Source organism: Mauremys mutica, unplaced genomic scaffold (assembly GCF_020497125.1).
Source record: "Mauremys mutica isolate MM-2020 ecotype Southern unplaced genomic scaffold, ASM2049712v1 Super-Scaffold_100201, whole genome shotgun sequence".
Classification (NCBI taxonomy): Eukaryota; Metazoa; Chordata; order Testudines; family Geoemydidae; genus Mauremys; species Mauremys mutica.
In genome coordinates this window covers 211,150-230,255 of record NW_025423287.1, presented here as the reverse complement: position 1 = coordinate 230,255, position 19,106 = coordinate 211,150, and the positions used below count along the sequence as shown (strand labels likewise).

Below are 19,106 nucleotides of genomic sequence, written 5' to 3'. Positions count from 1 at the left end.
ACCCTAGAGTTCTTAATGTGCATTTCCTGAACACCCACCATGGCCAAGTCCAGCTGCTGCAAGGCACTGAACATCAAGCGCCTCCTCCTGGGCCCCCAAATCCCTGTCACCTTCCACAGGGCCACTTTCACAGATGCCCCTTCCCTGGTACTGCCCTCGATCAGCTGCGCAGAGGAGTTTTCATCCCCAATCCCTGCCTGTCACTGCCCAGCAGCCCTCTGGCACCATTCATGAGGGTCACCCTGCCTCACTCTCTTCCTGCCATGTTGGGAAAGACAGCTCTCATCCTTAAAGGTCAGGTGGGCTAACTAGGGGCAGAAGCCCATTCTATGTTTTCCTACTGCAGAGCAAATATCAGAGACTCACCTTCAGGGCCACCCAGAGGGGAGGCAAGTGGAGCAATTTGCCCCAGGCCCCCCAGGGGTCCCATGAAAATACAGTATTGCCACTTTTTTAATGGAAGGGGCCCCCAAAATTGCTTTGCCCCAGGCTAGCCCTGCTCACTTTGGGTGCAGGCACCACTGTGCTTCCAAAGAACAAGCTGCCCCTGCACAAAGAGGATGAAAGAACCTGCCAAAGCCTGGGATTGAACCAGGGACCTTTAGATCTTCAGTCTAACGCTCTCCCAACTGAGCTACTTTGGCAACTGCACAGTAGTAGTTTGGCCTGTTGCTTCTCTGTCTGGGAGGTTTTTGCAGCCGTTGCACACAAAAAGGACGTCATTGTGAGCGACCCATGAAGACAAGACTCGCTTTTGCCTGCCTTGCTCAGCTTGACTTGCTGCCTCACCCCGTTCCTGCCCTAGTGCCCGGGCTGACCTGGTGGTGGAAGGGGACTGGGGGCCAGTGGCGCGGGGAGGAAGTTGAGCTGGACCCTGAGCTAGACTAGACCCTGGCAGTGAGAGTCTGGCCACCACTTGCCGCCCCGCCCTGTTGTCCTGGCTTCCCCCACTGGGCATCATGTCGGGAGGGACGTGGGGCTTCTGCCTCCCCTCCCCGATTTTCACACCGCAGAGGAGTGCGAACAGGAAAACCAACGGCTGCTCCACACCCCCACCGGAGGAACCCGACGCCCTTAGCTGTGGGGAGTAAGAAGTGGCTGTTGGCTGACAGGGCCTGTCCCCGAGGAGCTGGAGCAGCAGCTGCCGCCTCCCCCTCGGCTCCAGGCTGTGGGAAATGCTCATTGCCTGGCTGCATGGGCGGCTGCTGCTCCGTGCTCTGGAGAGCGTCTGTATTGCTCTGTCAACCCCCCGTCTTCACTGAGCCAGTCTGGTAAGGTCCCAAGTGCCCCCTCCGGCCTGGCAGCTGAGAGTCTGTGCAGACATCGGCCCCCCTGCCAGCCCCACAGGCAGCAGCAGCTCCAACCCCCCAGCACCACAGGGGCACTCAATGCGCTTCCTGTGGGGAAATGGCTCCTTGGCGTCCAGCTGCTAGAGTGAGAGCCAGGAGAGAGCAGTGTCTGGCTCACCGTGGGGGAGAGAAGAGACCTGATGAGTGCGGATCTCCCTCAGCCTCCCCCGCAATGCTGGTCAGTTGTATTGTCACTGTGATAGCGTTTCCCTGCAGGGCCGGCCCTAAAGGGGTGCAGGGCCCAGGACAAATCCCCCCCTTTACACCCCAGGCCCTGCCCCCACTTCCCACCTTCCCTCAAGCCCCCACCCCTGTCCCATCTCTTCCCAGCTTGCACCTTCCTGCCCCATTCCTCTCCCTCCCCCACCTCCTGCTGTCCCTGCTCCTCCCCCTCCCCACCCCACCCCACCCCACTCCACCCCACTGAACAGCTGATCACTGGCAGGTGGGAGGTGCTGAAGGGGAAGAGGAGGAGCTTGTCAGCAAGGCCTGTAGTGGGGGGGGGAGGAGCTGGCTGCCAGTGGGCGCTGAGCACCTATTTTTCCTCTGTTGGTTCTGCAGCCCCGTAGCTCCCATGGATTCGCTGACTCGGCTCCTTTCACACTCTAGAGAGAGGAGCAGAACCAGGGCTATGGCTGATCTATGGGGCACCAGGTGAGTGGCAGAGGCTTCAGGCGCTGAGAGTTTGCCTGACACAGTGTGAGGGGGTGTCCCAGGGATCTCTATGAAAGGAGCAGAACAGGATTTCCTTGGGGTGGGGAGAGAATTGAGAGTGTCTCAGGGGGTTGTACAGAGGTATTGCCCGGGTGAGGGACTGGCTAAAACACAGGCCTCGCTGTGAGCAAGATTTGAACCTGCGCAGGGGAACCCTATTGGATTTCAACTCCAACGCCTTAACCACTCAGCCATCACAGCTGTGAGCACAAAACTGTCCCAATGCCAGAGAAACTGGTAAAGAATCCCAATGCCCAGGCATGAAGTCATCTGAACTACAGCAAACCTGGATCCCAAAGCACAGGGGGGATTTGGGGTTTGTTCTCTTTGCTTAGCCATGTGCAGTAGCTCATGCTCCAATACATCTGTTAGTCTATAAGGTGCCACAGGTCTCTTTGCTGCTTTTACAGATCCAGACTGACACGGCTACCCCTCTGATACTCCTAGTGACACTCTCTAATGGATCCCCATCATCCACCCACCGTGAGGTAGGTAGGAGCGGATCATTATTATCCCTACTTGAAAGAGGGAGAAGCTAAGGCTGAGAAAGGAGAATTGACTTGTCTTAGGTCACACAGCCAGCCAGTGGCAGGCTTGAATTTCACACATTGAATGACCTGAGTAAAGTGCTCTCAGATGAGCTCCAGACCAACAACAGTGCACAGTAATTATTCAGCAAGTATTTGAGGAGAACTGCAATGTTAGAGAGAATCATGAACTGCTCAGAGATCATTAATGCAGCGAAGCAGCAAAATTTGGCAAACATATCACAGGTTCTGACTTATTTACTTGGGCTTAAAAGAGAACAACAAGGACCTGAGTGTCCTCCCTGTCAATAACGCCCTGCTCAGCCAATCAGGGTAGAGACTGAGGACGGGAGGCTGAGGGTTCTCACCAGAGAGCCCAATGGATGGCCCAGGTCACCGGTGGGGATCACTGCCCGAGCACTATTTCAGCCCCACATTTTTGGGTGGACCTCCCACAGTGGGAGCTGCAGAGCACTCCCCCGCAACACACACACATACACTGCTCCTGGTGTTGGGAGGGGAACAGGTGAAAAGACAAAAGAAGCAAGAGACAAAGAAAAAGGAGGAAGGGAGGGATGGAGGAAAAGGTGAAACAAAAAGGACAAACCCTAATGACCCCAGTGGTTCTAAGGGACAAAATCCCAGGTGCGGAATAAAATTTTGCCTCTTAAGCTAGTGTTTTCCATGCCTAAAATTCAACTGTCACCAGATGGATCAGACTGAATAGGTTTCAAACCTTGAGGAGGCTCTTACCTTCTAAACAGGGACGGCTGTTTTCTAGTAAAATCACTAAAAGGGAAGGAGAAAACTCGAAAGAGGTTCCTCCTGGTGCTCACGTACCTGAACCCGAATACTCTCTCAGTCCTCAAAGAGAGGCCTGGAGAAGGAGACTTGCTGAAGCAAAGCCACAGGGGTCTCTGAGGTTTCCCTGACCCCTCGCCCCTGTCCTGCCTGGCTGATGTCAGCATCTCTCTGTGAGGTCACCACCTCCCCACCACCTTTGACCAATAGTCTGAGGTCCTGCAAAAGGCCTTTGTGATGTCACTGCCTGTCACGGACTCACAGATCGTGCCCACTCTTGGCCCCGTGCGGTCCGTGGGGGGTGCCCCTTTCAGTGCAACAGCCCTTCTCGGGGGTCCACTCTCTCTCAGGGTCAGGCCCCTCCACCTCCTGGAGCCGCACCTCTCTGAGCCTTAGCACGTCTGTCTCTCGCCGTGGGCCCCCTCAGGGAGTCCACGCTCTCTGGACCCCCCGGGCCTCCTCACCCCCGAAGGGGTTGATGCCCCCTGTTCTCTAGACTGGAGTGACTCTCAGCCAGCATAAAACAGGAGGGTTTATTGAGACTTGAACACAGCACAGGCAGGGCCGGCTCCAGACCCCAGCGCGACAAGCACGCGCGTGGGGCGGCAGTTGTCGTCAGGGGCGGCAGATTGGGCCGGTGGACCTGCCGCAGTCATGCTTGCGGGAGGTCCACCGGAGCCCCGGGACGACCGGACCTGCCGCAGGCATGACTGCGGACGGTTCGCTGGTCCCGCGGCTCGGCTGGACCTCCCGCAGGCATGACTGCGGCAGCTCAACCGGAGGCGCCGGACCAGCCAACCGTCCGCAGCTGCGGGAGGTCCAGCCGAGCCACGCGACTAGCGGACCCTCACCAGTCAAGCCAGTGGGAGGTCTGCTGCTCCTGGGGCTCCGGGGCGTCTCCCGTGCATGACTGCTTGGGGCGGCCGAATATGTAGAGCCGGCCCTGAGCACAGGAAACTCTCAGGGCCTCAGGCCTGGCCTCCCTCAGCCCAGCACATCCCAGTCCCGCTGCAGCCAGGTGGGCTCTGCCTGCTTCCCCTCGCCAGCCCAGAGCCCCCCTGCTTCCCAGCTGGGCCTCCGATATCCCGGGCCCCAAGCCCCACCTCTGTCCATTGTCTTTTCTCCAGGTACACAGGGTTGCCTGGGCCTCCTCTCCTCTCTGCCCCCCTCTGGCTGGAACAGGTTGGTCACGGGGTCCTCTCCCTGCAGCCCATTGTCCTCTCACTGGCCAGAACTGGCTGTGACTCCTGAGCTGGGTCTCCGGGTCACCAGGTCACCAGTCACTGGGGTCTCCATCCTCCAGGCCATCAGCCAGGGTCCCAAGTCCCTCTCCGGTCCTCTGTAATAACAAACTCCCTCTCCCCTCACCTTGTTAAACCAGTAACACCTGGGGACACTGAGTCCGACTCCCTGTGCATGCAAACCACTGGAAAACACAGAAAACCCCAAGAAAATCCCCCACTTCGTCACAGAGCCCAGCACACCTCTCCTCCTCTGGGCACCTAGAGCAGAGGAGGCTGGTGCTGATGGCTCCAAGGGAAGGCTTAAAAGCCACAGAGCAACTGAGGTCAGGGCCAGAGGAGGGCAGGCCTATGCCTATGTGTGGCCTTCAGACAGGCACAAAAACACCCAGCCAGGCTGCTCCCTGCCATGCCAAACACCCACTGAAGGCCACCCACAGACCAGCATGTGGGGTGGCTGCTGATGCTCTGTGGCCATTATCGACGACGGTAGGAAAGCAGGGCCAGCCCCCCGGTGGTCCCTCTTACTGTTCCCACTCTCCATGCTCACTTTGGCAGTGGGGCAGGAGATTTTACCCCAAGAGGCTTTTCCCCAGCTGGCGAGAAGCAGAGAAACAACCAGGCTCCATGTAGCAAACCCCCTCAAGCACAGGGACAGGTGCACACTTGGAAGAGGGAAACTGCTCCACACGCTAGCCCGGGCAGCCGCCCATTTTCTTTGGCAAGTCAGGAAGGGCAAAGGCAAGACTGGAAGCACCTGGGGCTCATGACCCAGCCTTTGTTACACCCACCTCCCAACTCCTTCCCAGGGCTCTAGATGAAGCCAGAGCATTGGCCTGAGCGGCCAAGAAGAGGTTCCAGCCCTGAAGGGAGCAGGACATTCAGCCCAAAGGTAAAACTGCACAAGCACAACCACGAAGGGACTCGAACCCTCAATCGTCTGATCCGAAGTCAGACGCCTTATCCATTAGGCCACATGGTCACATAGGAAAAGGCCCTCCAGGCACTTCTTTGGAAAAGGCAGATACTGACGCATCCAACGAAGTGAGGATTCACCCACGAAAGCTCATGCTCCAATACGTCTGTTAGTCTATAAGGTGCCACACGACTCTTTGCTGCTTTTGCAGACACTGTGTTTCTCAGGTCAGCTACTGAGGGGGGCCGAGACTCTCTGGGCACAAGAAGTCGAGTTCCCAGCGACACGTGAGACTTAATTCTCTGGAGCCAGGTGCAGGGCTTTGGCAGGGAGGCTCAGGCATGGGGGATTGGGGTGCAGCGGACGGACCGGCTGTCTAGGTGCAGAGATTTAGTCGCACTGAGGAGGAATCCTGCTGACAGGCAGTGGCCAAGGCCAGTGCAACCACTAGGCGAACTAGTCAGCCGCCCAGGGTGCCAAGTGGTTGGGGCGAAATACAACGCAGAGAACCACTGGCCAGGCGGTCCGGGCAAAGGGCATTCACTGGAGGTACAAGCTTGTGAGTGCTCTCCTGAGCACAGGGCCCCTTCCCCTTTTAAGGACCTGCACCTCATGGCCTGCGACTGGAGATGACTTGGCTGCATCTGGTTGGTCACACTCCACCTTGGGCAGTGTCCATGCTCTGGGTGTGTGATCGCTGCCTAATTAGCGTCCCAGACACCTTGTCTACCTGGGAGCTCTTCTGCTCTTCAACCAGCCCATTCATCCCACAAGCATTCCAGGAGGGCGGGAAAGGGGGAAAGCCACTTCACAGGCATTCAGAGAGGGAGAGGAGACAAAAGTGGGAGCAGGGGAAGTATAACAGACCTTCTGAGCATAGAAATCACTGCTGCTCCTACAACAGCAGGGACAGGCCAGTAGGAGCTCGGAAAATTAAGCCAGTATGTTTCTGCCTGGTTTTGAACCAGGGACCTTTTGCGTGTTAGGCAAATGTGATAACCACTACACTACAGAAACTCTGTTAGAGGCCTTTGCCCCTCCCTTCATAAGAACGTAAGAATGGCCATACTGGGTCAGACCAAAGGTCCATCCAACCCTGCATCCTGTCTGCCAACAGTGGCCAATGCCAGGTGCCCCAGAGGGATTGAACCTATCAGGTAATGATCAAGTGATTTCTCTCCTGCCGTCCATCTCCACCCTCTGACAAACAGAGGCTAGGGGCACCATTCCTTACCCAGCCTGGCTAATAGCCATTCATGGACTTAACCTCCATTAATTTATCTGCAAAAAGAAAGAGGAGTACTTGTGGCACCTTAGAAACTAACAAATTTATTTGAGCATAAGCTTTCCTGGGCTAAAACCCACTTCATCGGATGCATGCAGTGGAAAATGCAGCAGGAAGATATATATATATATATATACACAAGTATCAGAGGGGTAGCCGTGTTAGTCTGGATCTGTAATGTACACCATCATCACCATTACACCAGTGTAATGTATGCTATCGTGTGCCGGCGATGCCCCTCTGCTGTGTGCATCGGCCGGGCTGGACAATCTCTAAGGAGGGGGATGAATGGACACAAATCAGATGTTGGGAATGGCGGTGTGCGGGGGCCTGTGGGAGAGCACTTCGGCCTCCCTGGCTGCGCGGTGGCGGGTCTTGGGGTGGCCATCCTGCGGCAGGGGGGCTTCGGGACCGGACTTCGGGGGGGGGCTGCTGGGCTTTGGTTCATCTGCGGGTTTGGCACCATCACCTGAGGATTAAACAAAGACTGTGAAGGGCTTGCCAACTACAGAACCAGTTTCTCCTCCCTTGGTTTTCACACCTCAACTGCTAGAACAGGGCCTCATCCTCCCTGATTGAACTAACCTCGTTATCTCTAGCTTGCTTCTTGCTTGCTTATATATACCTGCCCCTGGAAATTTCCACTACTTGCATCCGACGAAGTGGGTATTCACCCATGAAAGCTCATACTGGAAAACGTCTGTTAGTCTATAAGGTGCCACAGGATTCTTTGCTGCTTATATATACACAGAGAACATGAAAAAATGTGTGTTGCCATACACACTATAATGAGAGTCAGCAGTTAAGGTGAGCTATTATCAGCAGGAGGAAAAACCTTTTGTAGTGATAATTGGGACGGCCCATTTCCAACAGTTGACAGGAAGGTGTGAGTAATGGTAGGGGGACAAATAAACATGGGGAAATAGTTTGACTTTGTGTAATGACCCATCCACTCCCAGTCTTTATTCAAGCCTAATTTAATGGTGTCCAGTTTGCAAATTAATTCCAATTCAGCAGTCTCTCGTGGGAGTCTGTTTTTGAAGGTTATTTGTTGTAATATTACAACTTTTAGGTCTGTAAATGAGTGACCAGAGAAACTGAAGTGTTCTCCAACTGGTTTTTGAATATTATAATTCTTGAAATGTGATTTGTGTCCATTTATTGTTTTACGTAGAGACTGTCTGGTTTGGCCAATGTACATGGCAGAGGGGCATTGCTGGCACATAATAGCATATATCACATTGGTATCACCCCCCCTACAGTGATCCCATGGACAGTAACCTGGCTGGGAGTGGGGTGAAAGCTCCCTCTGGGCAAAGGGGTCCTGGAATGTAAGTAATGGAAGCTTCAAAGCCTGCACGGGTGTGGGCTGGGGTGCATCAGCAGAAGGTTGGACTGGACATGGGAGGCAGGTTTATATAATTTTTGGTGATGCTCAGAATGGGACCAAGTCCTGCCCCACACCCCACACACACTTGCCTAAGGCTCTGGGAGGGAGTTTGGGTGTGGGAAGGAGAGGGGCTGGGCTCTGGGAGAGAGTTTGGGTGCAGGGTCTGGGCTCAGTCAGGGGGTTGGGGTGCAGGAGGGTGTGTGGGGAGCAGGGTCTTGGAAGGAGTTTTGGTGTGGGGTCTGGGTTGGGGCAGGGGGTTGGGGATGCAGGAGATGGTGAGGGGTGCAGCATTTACCTCGGGCATCTCCCAAAAGCAACCCACACCCCACCCCACCACGGCAGCAGCCCGTAAGCGGGAGGGCTGGGGGTGTCTCTGCGCACCGCTGCCTGCAGACTCCACCCCCGCAGCTCCCATTGCCACAGTTGGCACTCGAGGAGGGAGCAGCGCGTAGAGACCCCTCCCACCCCAGGGCCGCAGGGACGTGCCAGCCGTCTCCGGGAGTGGCGTGCCACACAGAGCGAGGGCGGGCAGGAAAGTGCCTTAGTCCCCTTGTGCTGCTGGCGGTGGTGGCGGGGGTCCCCAGGCCCTTTTAAATTGCCCATGGTCAGCAGGCAGGACCAGGGAGGGGGACACTCCCAAGGGCGTAACATTGCTTTGCACAAGGATAAATCTTGGAACAGGACAAAAATGAAATGGCGGCAGAACCTAAGGAATTAAAAGCCTCCAGATTCTTGTGTGAGCACTGACTCCAAACGGAAACTGTAATTTGACTTGCTTTGTGTCTGCAGCTGGTAAAATATCAAGGCAAAGCCATTCCAGTGATTGTGACCCTGGGTTTGAGGCTTTGGTCTTATTAAAATGTAACTAGCATGTTACACTTGTGTTTTTAAAGGAGGCTTCCCCATGCAATCCCGAGTTGTTCTTCCCACAGCTGGCTGATGGTGGGCAGCAGGGGATCTCCCCAATCTGGGGGAATCTCTCTGGACCCCACTGTTAGTTCTCCATCCTTTCTCCCCCTAATCACAGACACCCCTCCCCTCCCCATTATCAGTGTTTTAGAGCGACTCCTCCCTCCCTTTATGGGATACAGACTCTCTGTGACAGAGACTGACTGGGGCTCCTCTCTGCACAGCCCCAATGGGGAAGGAAAGAGACTGGGGGATGAGGAGAGAAGACGGGCAGGAGTCAAATGGGGCTAAACCAGAAAGGAGGAGATTTTCTTCCTGTTAAAATGTCCTGGAGTCTCATGGCTGAAAAGCTGCATCTTGAGTTAGGTTTGATGCATCAGCCTGACAATCGCCAGGCAAAGGTGTGAACCACAGAGACTGGGAACTACCTGCTTCCCGAATGCATCTAAAAAGCATCTGCAGTGGTGCAACTGGTTAGTACAGCAGGGCAAGGTGTTGGGATTATAAATTGAAGCCTTATGTGGAGCACTGGATTCTGTTCCCCATGTACCTTCCCCAACCTGTTTCTCTTACCTGTGTAGTTTGCTTTGCCTAATTTCCATGGAAAGTGCCATGCTAGAAAAAAGAGAGTAAGTTCTAACATGAAGAGGTAGGTGCACAGCTTGGAAACATCCCCCCTGTGCTGCCATTAGTTCCAGTAGATTGTTCACTGGCAGCATGAATTGATTTCTTTGCTGCTGAGAAAGCTGCCTGGACAGGTCTGTGGGCAGCAGATCTCCCTGCTTCTTCCAGCAAACCCCTGGCTCCTTCCCTGCCCCAGTCACTGCTGTAGAAGGGTCCTATATACACTGAGCCTAAAGCTTTTCCAAACCTTCTTAGCACAGTTGGCAGCGTGTCAGTCTCATAATCTGAAAGTTCTGAGTTCAAGCCTCAGAGAAGACAATGGCTTCTGCTCCCTGCTTCAGATTTTCTACAGGAAATCAGAGAAAAGAAAACTAGAGGAGAGTGGTTTCTAGACACCCTCCCATCCATCTAACACACACAGAGATACTTTTCTATGGCATTAACTTTTCCTTTTCCGTGGAGCTTGTATTCTTCATAGAGCAAAATAAAACAAAAACATGCAAGTCCAAGCCTAATACAGTATGAAACTCAATACATATCAAATCTCACCCTCAGAGATCTTCCAATAAGCTTCTTTCGCAGACTAGACTTATTTCTTGCCTGGACCCAATCTTTTCGCCTGGTACAGTCCTTGTTCCAGCTCAGGTGGTAGCTAGGGGATTTCTCATGACTGCAGCCACCTTTCTTCTGTTCCACCCTCTTATACAGCTTTGGTACAAGGCAGGAATCTTTTGTCTCTCTCCTGGGGAAGAGCCCCAGGTTTAAGATGGATTCCTGTACCAGGTGACATGGTCACATGTCCTGTGAGACCCCCAAGCCTTCATTCTTCCTGGCCTGACTCACGGATGGTGCAGGACAGAGCCATCTCCAGTCAATTGTCCTGGTTAATGGGAGCCATCAAGAGTCCAAACCACTATTAATGGCCCACACTTTGCATCATTACAACAGGACCTCAGAGTTATAGTTCATATTTCTAGTTTCAGATACAGGAATGATCGGTTCATACAAATAGGATGAACACACACAGTAGATTATAAGCTTTGTAATGATACCTTACAAGAGACCTTTTGCATGAAGCATAGTCCAGTCACTTTATATTCACACTCATTAGCATATTTTCATAAAATCCTATGGAGTGCAAGATCACAGCAGGGAAAGGGTTTTACTGCGGCACCTGGGAGCAGTTGAGTTTCATGTTCAGGCTGTGGGATGAGTTCCTCCAGGTTTCTCATAAGCACACAGGGACCTTGGCGGGTGCTCTCGATACAGGAATAGCCCAGACATGATAAAGTGATGGGAACTGCATTTTCCTTTTTTATTTCTGTATTTCCAATGACATTTCTGTTTGTGATTTCGTTTTGCTTTGTATAACTGTGTTTTCTCCTGGATTTGATATTAAACTAAAAAAAGAATAAGACCTCAGGGCGCCGGATGGAGGAGCAGTCTGGGGCTAGGACTGCTAAGGGAGCGAGAGTAGCAGGTTTTCTGTATTGTTTCCTGCCCTCATTTTCATGACTAGTTTCTCTTGTGCACTAAATTTGTTTCCTTTACATGTGAGCCTGGCTAGCTCAGTTGGTAGAGCATCCGACTTTTAATCTGAGGGTCCAGGGTTCAAGTCCCTGGTCAGATGAAAAAAGAACCATTTCCCTTGAAATATAAGAAGGCATCTTCCTAGGGTGATATTTGACATCACCTTTTTTCCCCAGGACTTGGCCTTTCCTAGGAAGGGCCATGTACTGCCTGGGACTGAAGGGGCAACTTCCTCACATGCCCACTGGCCTCTCAGGCTGGAGTAAGAAAGGCCTCTGGGAGCTGCAGCAAACGGCTGCATGACAACTTGGTGAGCAAATGCAGGGCTGCCCCCACAGGGTCATCCTCACCAGAGCTCAGCAGAGGTCTGGGGGTTCCCTATTGGTCCCATGGTGTAAGGGCAGCACTCGGGACTGTGAATCCTGCAATCTCAGTTGAAGTCTCTGTGGGATCTGAGGGCAATTCCTGTGCCACAAACCCTGCTGGGTCTTCCAAGGCTCTGTCTTGCTTTCTCCAATGCCATGAAAGCCTGTCTTTTGCCCACTGGCTGTTGTGACTTGAGCACAAGAGGGGACGTTTGATCCAGAAGCCTGGCCGTGCCTGGAGTCCTGTAGGTAGGGATGCGAGCTCCATTTCCTCTGAGTCCTGAAGCTGGGCTGCAGCCTGGCCTAGGAGGCAGCCCTATTGGTTGACCTACTGGCCCAAAGTCACATGGGAGGTGTTGGTGTTCCCCAGGGATGCTGCAGGGCCTAAGGGAGGGAGGCTCAATACTCCTCCCTATCAGTCAGGGCGGAAGAGGAGGGCTGCAAGAGTGGGCAGGTTGATGGCTGGGCCTTCTAGCGTTCGGTGGGGAACGTGAACTGGGAGAAGCAGTTGCTGGCCTGTGAGGAATGGCTCGGCCGGTGGCGTAAGTGGACCTTGTCATTACCTACAAGGTTGTGATGCTCAAGACCCATCTGTGGGGAATTTCCTCAGCCAGGTATTTCCCTCTGCTCCACGAGTGCTGCTGAGACTGAACACGATGGCCTTCCACTTCTTGTGGAGCGATAGGACGTCCCTACCTAGTCAGGAGAAGTGCGGGTTTCTGCCGTATTAGAAGAGGGGTTGGGCCTGGTGGGCTTTGAAGCCTTGTACGGCTCTACTGTTTTGTGTTTCAATTTTCAGTGGTGGCTGAGCTGGAGGGCAGTTCAGGCCCGAGGGGAATGGTGGGGCAACCGCAAAGAACGCAACTGACTCTTCCGATATGGCCGTATTTTCTTTTTACCCCACTGGGTGCAGCACCGGGTATGGGAAGGGGGGAAGGGGGAGGCCCCCCTCTCTAGTGTTCTTCTACCCCCACCTTACACCCTACACGATTTTCAGTGGGTGGCTAGGTGGAAGGTGCTTGCAGGATGGCTTCATCCACAACAGTGGCCGCCCTCACAGCAGCGGCGGCCACAGCAGCGAGCCCCGCCCCCTCCCCTTTGGCTCAGTCTGAACAGAGGTCAATGTACCACTGGGTGAGACAGGCCAATTTTAGGGAGCTTCCTCTGAAGGTGAGCAACTGTCCCCAGAACTTACTGACAGGAGCTTTAAAGTATTTGCAAATGTGCACGGCCGGCATGTACAGAGCAAAGGCGGCCCGGGGCACTGTGTCAGGCTCTGGCACCGCTTGAGACAATGGACCATCTTCAGCCACCAGGCGACCCAGGATCTAAGGCAGGAATGGGGTGAGGAAGCAAGTCAAGCTGAGCATGGCAGGCAAAAATTCATCTAGCCTTCGTGGGCGCTCGCAATGATACCCTTTTTGTGTGCCAGGGCTGACAAAAACCTCCCAGACAGAGAAGCAGCAGGCCAAAAAAGCAGCAGGGGTATTCTATCTGCTATCCAAGATCCATAAACGTAGAAATCCTGGATGCCCCATCATTTCAGGCAATGGCACCCTGACAGCAGGATTGTCTGGCTATGTAGACTCCCTCCCCAGGCTCTATGCTACCAGCACTCCCAGCTATCTTTGAGACACCACTGACTTCCTGAGGAAACTACAATCCATTGGTGATCTTCCAGAAAACACCATCCTGGCCACTATGGATGTGGAAGCCCTGTACACCAACATTCCACACAAAGATGGATTACATGCTGTCAGGAACAGTATCCCCGATAATGTCACGGCAAACCTGGTGGCTGAACTTTGTGACTTTGTCCTCACCCATAACTATTTCAGATTTGGGGACAATGTATACCTTCAAGTCAGTGGCAGTGCTATGGGTACCCGCATGGCCCCACAGTATGCCAACATTTTTATGGCTGACTTAGAACAACGCTTCCTCAGCTCTCATCCCCTAACGCCCCTACTCTACTTGCCCTACACTGATGACATCTTCATCATCTGGACCCATGGAAAAGAAAACCCTTGAGGAATTCCGCCATGAGTTCAACAATTTCCATCCCACCATCAACCTCAGCCTGGACCAGTCCACACAAGAAATCCACTTCCTGGACACTACAGTGCTAATAAGCGATGGTCACATAAACACCACCCTATACCGTAAACCTACAGACCGTTATACTTACCTACATGCCTCCAGCTTTCACCAGAGCACACCACACAATCCATTGTCTACAGCCAAGCTCTAAGATACAACCGCAATTCTCCAATCCCTCAGACAGAGACAAACACCTACAAGATCTCGATCAAGTGTTCTTACAAGTACACTACCCACCTGCTGAAGTGAGGAAACAGATTGACAGAGCCAGAAGAGTACCCAGAAGTCACCTATTACAGGACAGGCCCAACAAAGAAAGGACCAGAACCCCACTAGCCGTCACCTTCAGCCCCCAACTGAAACCTCTCCAGTGCATCATCAAGGATCTACAACCTATCTCTCACTCTCACAGATCTTGGGAGACAGGCCAGTCCTGGCTTACAGACAGCCCCCCAAGCTGAAGCAAATACTTAACAGCAACCACACAACAAAAACACTAACCCAGGAACCGATCCTTGCAACAGAGCCCATTGCCAACTCTGTCCACATATCTATTCAGGGGACACCATCATAGGACCTAATCACATCAGCCACACTATCAGAGGCTCATTCACCTGCATATCTACCAATGTGATATATGCTATTATGTGCCAGCAATGCCCCTCTGCCATGTACATTGGCCAAACCAGACAGTCTCTACGTAAAAGAATAAATGGACATAAATCACATGTCAAGAATTATAACATTCAAAAACCAGTTGGAGAACACTTCAGTTTCTCTGGTCACTCATTTACAGACCTAAAAGTCGCAATATTACAACAAATAACCTTCAAAAACAGACTCCCACGAGAGATGCTGAATTGGAATTAATTTGCAAACTGGACACCATTAAATTAGGCTTGAATAAAGACTGGGAGTGGATGGGACATTACACAAAGTCAAACTATTTCCCCATGTTTATTTGTCCCCCTGCTGTTACTCACACCTTCCTGTCAACTGTTGGAAATGGGCCGTCCCAATTATCACTACAAAAGGTTTTTTTCTCCTGCTGATAATAGCTCACCTTAACTGCCCACTCTCATTATAGTGTGTATGGCAACACCCATTTTTTCATGTTCTCTGTGTGTATATATATATATATATATATGTATCTTCCTGCTGCATTTTCCACTGCATGCATCTGATGAAGTGGGTTTTAGCCCACAAAAGCTTTTGCTCAAATAAATTTGTAAGTCCCTAAAGTGCCACAAGTATTCCTCGTTCTTTTTGCAGATAAATGAATGGACGTTAAGGCCATGAATGGCTATTAGCCAGGCTGGGTAAGGAATGGTGTCCCTAACCTGTGTTTGTCAGAGGGTGGAGATGGATGGCAGGAGAGAGATCACTTGATCATTGCCTGTTAGGTTCAGTCCCTCTGGGGCACCTGGCATTGGCCACTGTTGGCAGATAGGATGCGGGGTTGGATGGACCTTTGGTCTGACCCAGTATGGCCATTCTTATGGTCTTATGAAGGGAGGGGCAAAGCTTTGCAAGAGAGTTTCTGTAGTGGTTATCACGTTTGCCTAACACACAAAAGTTCCCTGGTTCGAAACCAGGCAGAAACATGCTGGCTTAATTTTCCTAGCTCCTCCTGGCCTGTCCCTGCTGTTGTAGGAGCAGCAGTGATGTCTATGCTCAAAAGGTCTCTTATACTTCCCCTGCTCCCACTTTTGTCTCCTCTCCCTCTCTGAATGCCTGTGAAGTGGCTTTTCCCCTCCCACTCCCCCCTGGAATGCTCGTGGGATGAATGGGCTGGTTGAAGAGCAGAAGAGCTCCCAGGTAGACAAGGTGTCTGGGACGCTAATTAGGCAGCACTCACACACCCAGAGCATGGACACTGCCCAAGGTGGAGTGTGACCAACCAGATGCAGCCAAGTCATCTCCAGTCACAGGCCACTAGGTGCAGGTCCTTAAAAGGGGAAGGGGCCCTGTGCTCAGGAGAGCACTCACAAGCTTGTACCTCCAGTGAATGCCCTTCGCCCGGACCGCCTGGCCAGTGGTTCTCTGCGTTGTATTTCATTGTGCCTCAGGAAGACTTACCTTCATTGCACCGTCCATAGCTGTGCTGTAGGACACTTACCTTGCAGAATCCTGACATCTCCAGTGCTGTGCATGTCCTGGGAGCGTAAGTGTGAGTGTGACACCCCCCACTTCTTCTTTTGAGCTTAGCTGTCAGTATAATAACTGTGCTGCTTTCTGCCAAACTCTGGTGGGTCATTAGTCCTCCGTACGCTTACTAGCTGGCCCAATTTTGGGTAACACCTGCGATAAACTCAACCCCTGCAGGGCAGAGGGTGGTGAAATGAGGTGAGAAAAAGCCTTGGCATCAGCAGGGGAAAGCTAGAGGATCTGGGCCGGTCACCTTTTGAAGCCTTGTGGCTTGGTCTCCTCTGCACTTGGAGATTGGCCTATGGCGGCCGGCTGTTCCTGCTGCCTCCTCTGTGTGACTTGCCAAAGGAGGAAGTGAGGTGGGAATGGGGCAAAAGAGGAAAGTCGAGCTGAGGAAGGCAGGGCAGAAGCTAAGTGTCTCAGGATGGCTAAGTGGGGTTAGTAGAGTGTCACCATTCGTTCTGCAAAGCCTGGGGAGGTGCGGTTGGCTACTGGGAGGTAGAATCCTGTGCCTGCCTCTTGGCTTCCCAGGGATGGCTACTTGCATCCCAGGAGAAGAAAGACGGTTCTGGGTGAAAGGATGACAAGCAAAGCTCTGGGAGGAAATTTGGGTGCGGGCTCTGCGCTGGGGGAGGGGATTGGGGTGCAGAAGGGGTGGCGCTTACCCCGGGCACTGCAGCTCCCAAAGTGACCGGTACACACAACCCTGCGGCAGCAGCTCCTAGGTGGGCGGGGCCAGGGGGGGTCTCTGTGTGCCGCTGCCTGCAGGCGCTGCCCCCAGAGCTCCCATTGGCTGCAGTTCCTGGGCAATGGGAGCTGCGGAGTTGGGACTCGGGGCAGGGGCAGTGAATGGAGACACTCCCCTTGCCCCAGGGGATGCTGGGACATGCCAACCACTTCTGGGAGTGGCACGGAGGGACGGAGGCAAAGTGGGCAGGGAACCATCTCAGTGCTGCTGACACATCTCTGCACACCCATGGGGGGAGGGGAGCAGAGGGCCTCCATGTGCTGCCTGGGGTAGGGGCAGAGCACAGAGCTGCCTCCCCTCCCGGGTCTATTACAGGAGTGGGTGGGTGGGGTCTTTTGGCCTGCAAGGTGCAGCAGGTTGGACTAGATGATCACACTGGTCCCTTCTGACCTTAAAGGCTCTGAGTCTAAAAGGGAGAGGGAAGTAAAGAATTTAAAATAAATAAATAAACCAAACATTGTAATACCAGGATAACTCCAACAGCTCATTGTATAGTCCCGCCCCTTTCTTCCTCCACTGGGTGTTGAATGACCTGCAGCACATTGATTTTCTCGTTCCATTGATAAACTGATACAATGTGACTGAAATTAAACCAATTCCCAGTAGAGAAAACATCACTTACCTGCATTGGCTGGGAATCAAAGCCAGGTCAACTGCTTGGAAGGCAGCTATGCTCACCACTATACCACCAATGCATCTGGCAAAAGTGCTCCTTATGCTTGCCCAATGAGGCTAGACCAGCATTGAGGAGCTTTTCTGCCTGTTAAAATGTACTGGATGCTCATCAGTTAAAAAAAACCCACCTCCATCTTCACTTGGGTTTGAACCATCAGCCTTTCAATTAGACACCAAAGTTGTTAATCACAGGGTGTGTCTACACTACGGGATTATTCCAATTTTACATAAACTGTTTTTTGGAAAGATTGTATTAAGTCAAGTGCACGCGGCCCACTAAGCACATTAATCCGGCGGTGTGCGTCTATGTACCGAGGCTAGCGTCGATTTCCAGAGCGTTGCACTGTGGGTAGCTATCCCATAGCTATCCCGTAGTTCCCACAGTCTCCCCCGCCCATTGGAATTCTGGGTTGAGATCCCAATGGCTGATGGGGCAAAAACAGTGTCGTGAGTGATTCTGGGTAAATGTCATCACTCAATGCTCCCTTCGTGAAATAAACAGCAGACAATCATTTCGTACCATATTCCCTGGATTGCCCGGGCAGACGCCATAGCACAGCAACCATGGAGCCCGTTCAGCCTTTTTTCACTGTCACCGTATGTCTACTGGATGGTGCTGACAGATGCGGTACTGCAGCGCTACACAGCAGCATCCCCTTGCCTTTTGCAAGTTAGCAAAGATGGTTACCAGCCATACCGTCCCGTCTGCTGCTTTGCAAGTTGACAATGACAGTTGCTAGTTATACTGAACCATTTGCTGCTGTCATGGGTTGGCCTTGGTGAGGTTGGCTGGGGGGCATATGGACAAAAATGGGAATGACTCCCCAGGTCATTCTCTTCTTTAAGTTTTGTCTAAAGGGAGAGTCAGTCCTGTCTAGACTATCAGGCAAGCCTACAAAAGAACCAGAGAAGCAAATGGCCGATACAAGTCAGAGCCCCAGACATCCCGCATAAATGATGAGCTGCATGCCATTCTAGGGGGTGCACCTGCAACAACCCCACCCATTGCTTCCCTCCTCCCCCACCCCTACTGGGCTACCGTGGCCGTTATCCCCCCATTTGTGTGATGAAGTAATAAAGAATGCAGGAATATGAAACAACACTGACTTTATTGCCTCTGCAAGTAGAGCTCAAAGGGGGCGGGGAGGGCAGCATCCAGCTGCTATGTTATTCCAGGCAGGAGTGAATCTCCATTAGATAAAGCTTAAAGAAAAGAATGACCTGGGAGTCATTCCCATTTTTGCTCAGGCGCCCCTGGGCGACCTCACCGAGGCCAGCCAGGAGCACTCACAGGACGACGATGAAGGGTACCAGTCCTACTATACCGTCTGCCGTCCGCAAGGGAAGGGAAGGGAAGGGGATGCTGCTGTGTAGCGCTGCAGCACCGCGTCTGACAGCAGCATCCAGTAGACATACGGTGACATTGAAGAAAGTCGAGAAATTATTTTTTTTCCCTTTGCTTTCACGGGGGAAGAGGGGGCGACGACATATACCCTGAACCACCCGTGACAATGTTTTTGACCCTTCAGGCTTTGGGAACTCAGCCAAGAATTCAAATGCTTTTCGGAGAGTGCGGGAACTGTGGGATAGCTACAGTCATCAGTCACCCCTCCCTCCGTGAGTGTCCATTTCATTCTTCAGCTTTCTGGTACGCTTGTCTCAGCTCCTTACGTTTCAGCACTGTGTTGAGTCCCTGTTGTGGCCTCTGTCCATCATAGCCTTGGAGATTTTTTCAAATGTTTTGGCATTTTGTCTTTTGGAATGGAGTTCTGATAGAATAGATT

General features: G+C 52.6%; 5 non-coding genes across 5 annotated transcripts; all 5 read right to left on the bottom strand.

Annotated features, from left to right (window-relative positions):
* Positions 1–571: 571 nt before the first annotated feature.
* Positions 572–644, bottom strand: TRNAF-GAA. Its single transcript has one exon. It is a non-coding gene; the product is annotated as a tRNA-Phe (tRNA).
* Positions 645–2,182: 1,538 nt separating this feature from the next.
* On the bottom strand, positions 2,183–2,264 carry TRNAS-UGA. Its single transcript has one exon. It is a non-coding gene; the product is annotated as a tRNA-Ser (tRNA).
* A 3,277-nt stretch (positions 2,265–5,541) lies between these two features.
* Positions 5,542–5,614, bottom strand: TRNAR-UCG. The gene has a single exon. It is a non-coding gene; the product is annotated as a tRNA-Arg (tRNA).
* An 878-nt stretch (positions 5,615–6,492) lies between these two features.
* Positions 6,493–6,565, bottom strand: TRNAV-AAC. Its single transcript has one exon. It is a non-coding gene; the product is annotated as a tRNA-Val (tRNA).
* A 10,705-nt stretch (positions 6,566–17,270) lies between these two features.
* TRNAG-UCC lies at positions 17,271–17,342 on the bottom strand. Its single transcript has one exon. It is a non-coding gene; the product is annotated as a tRNA-Gly (tRNA).
* Positions 17,343–19,106: the final 1,764 nt, after the last annotated feature.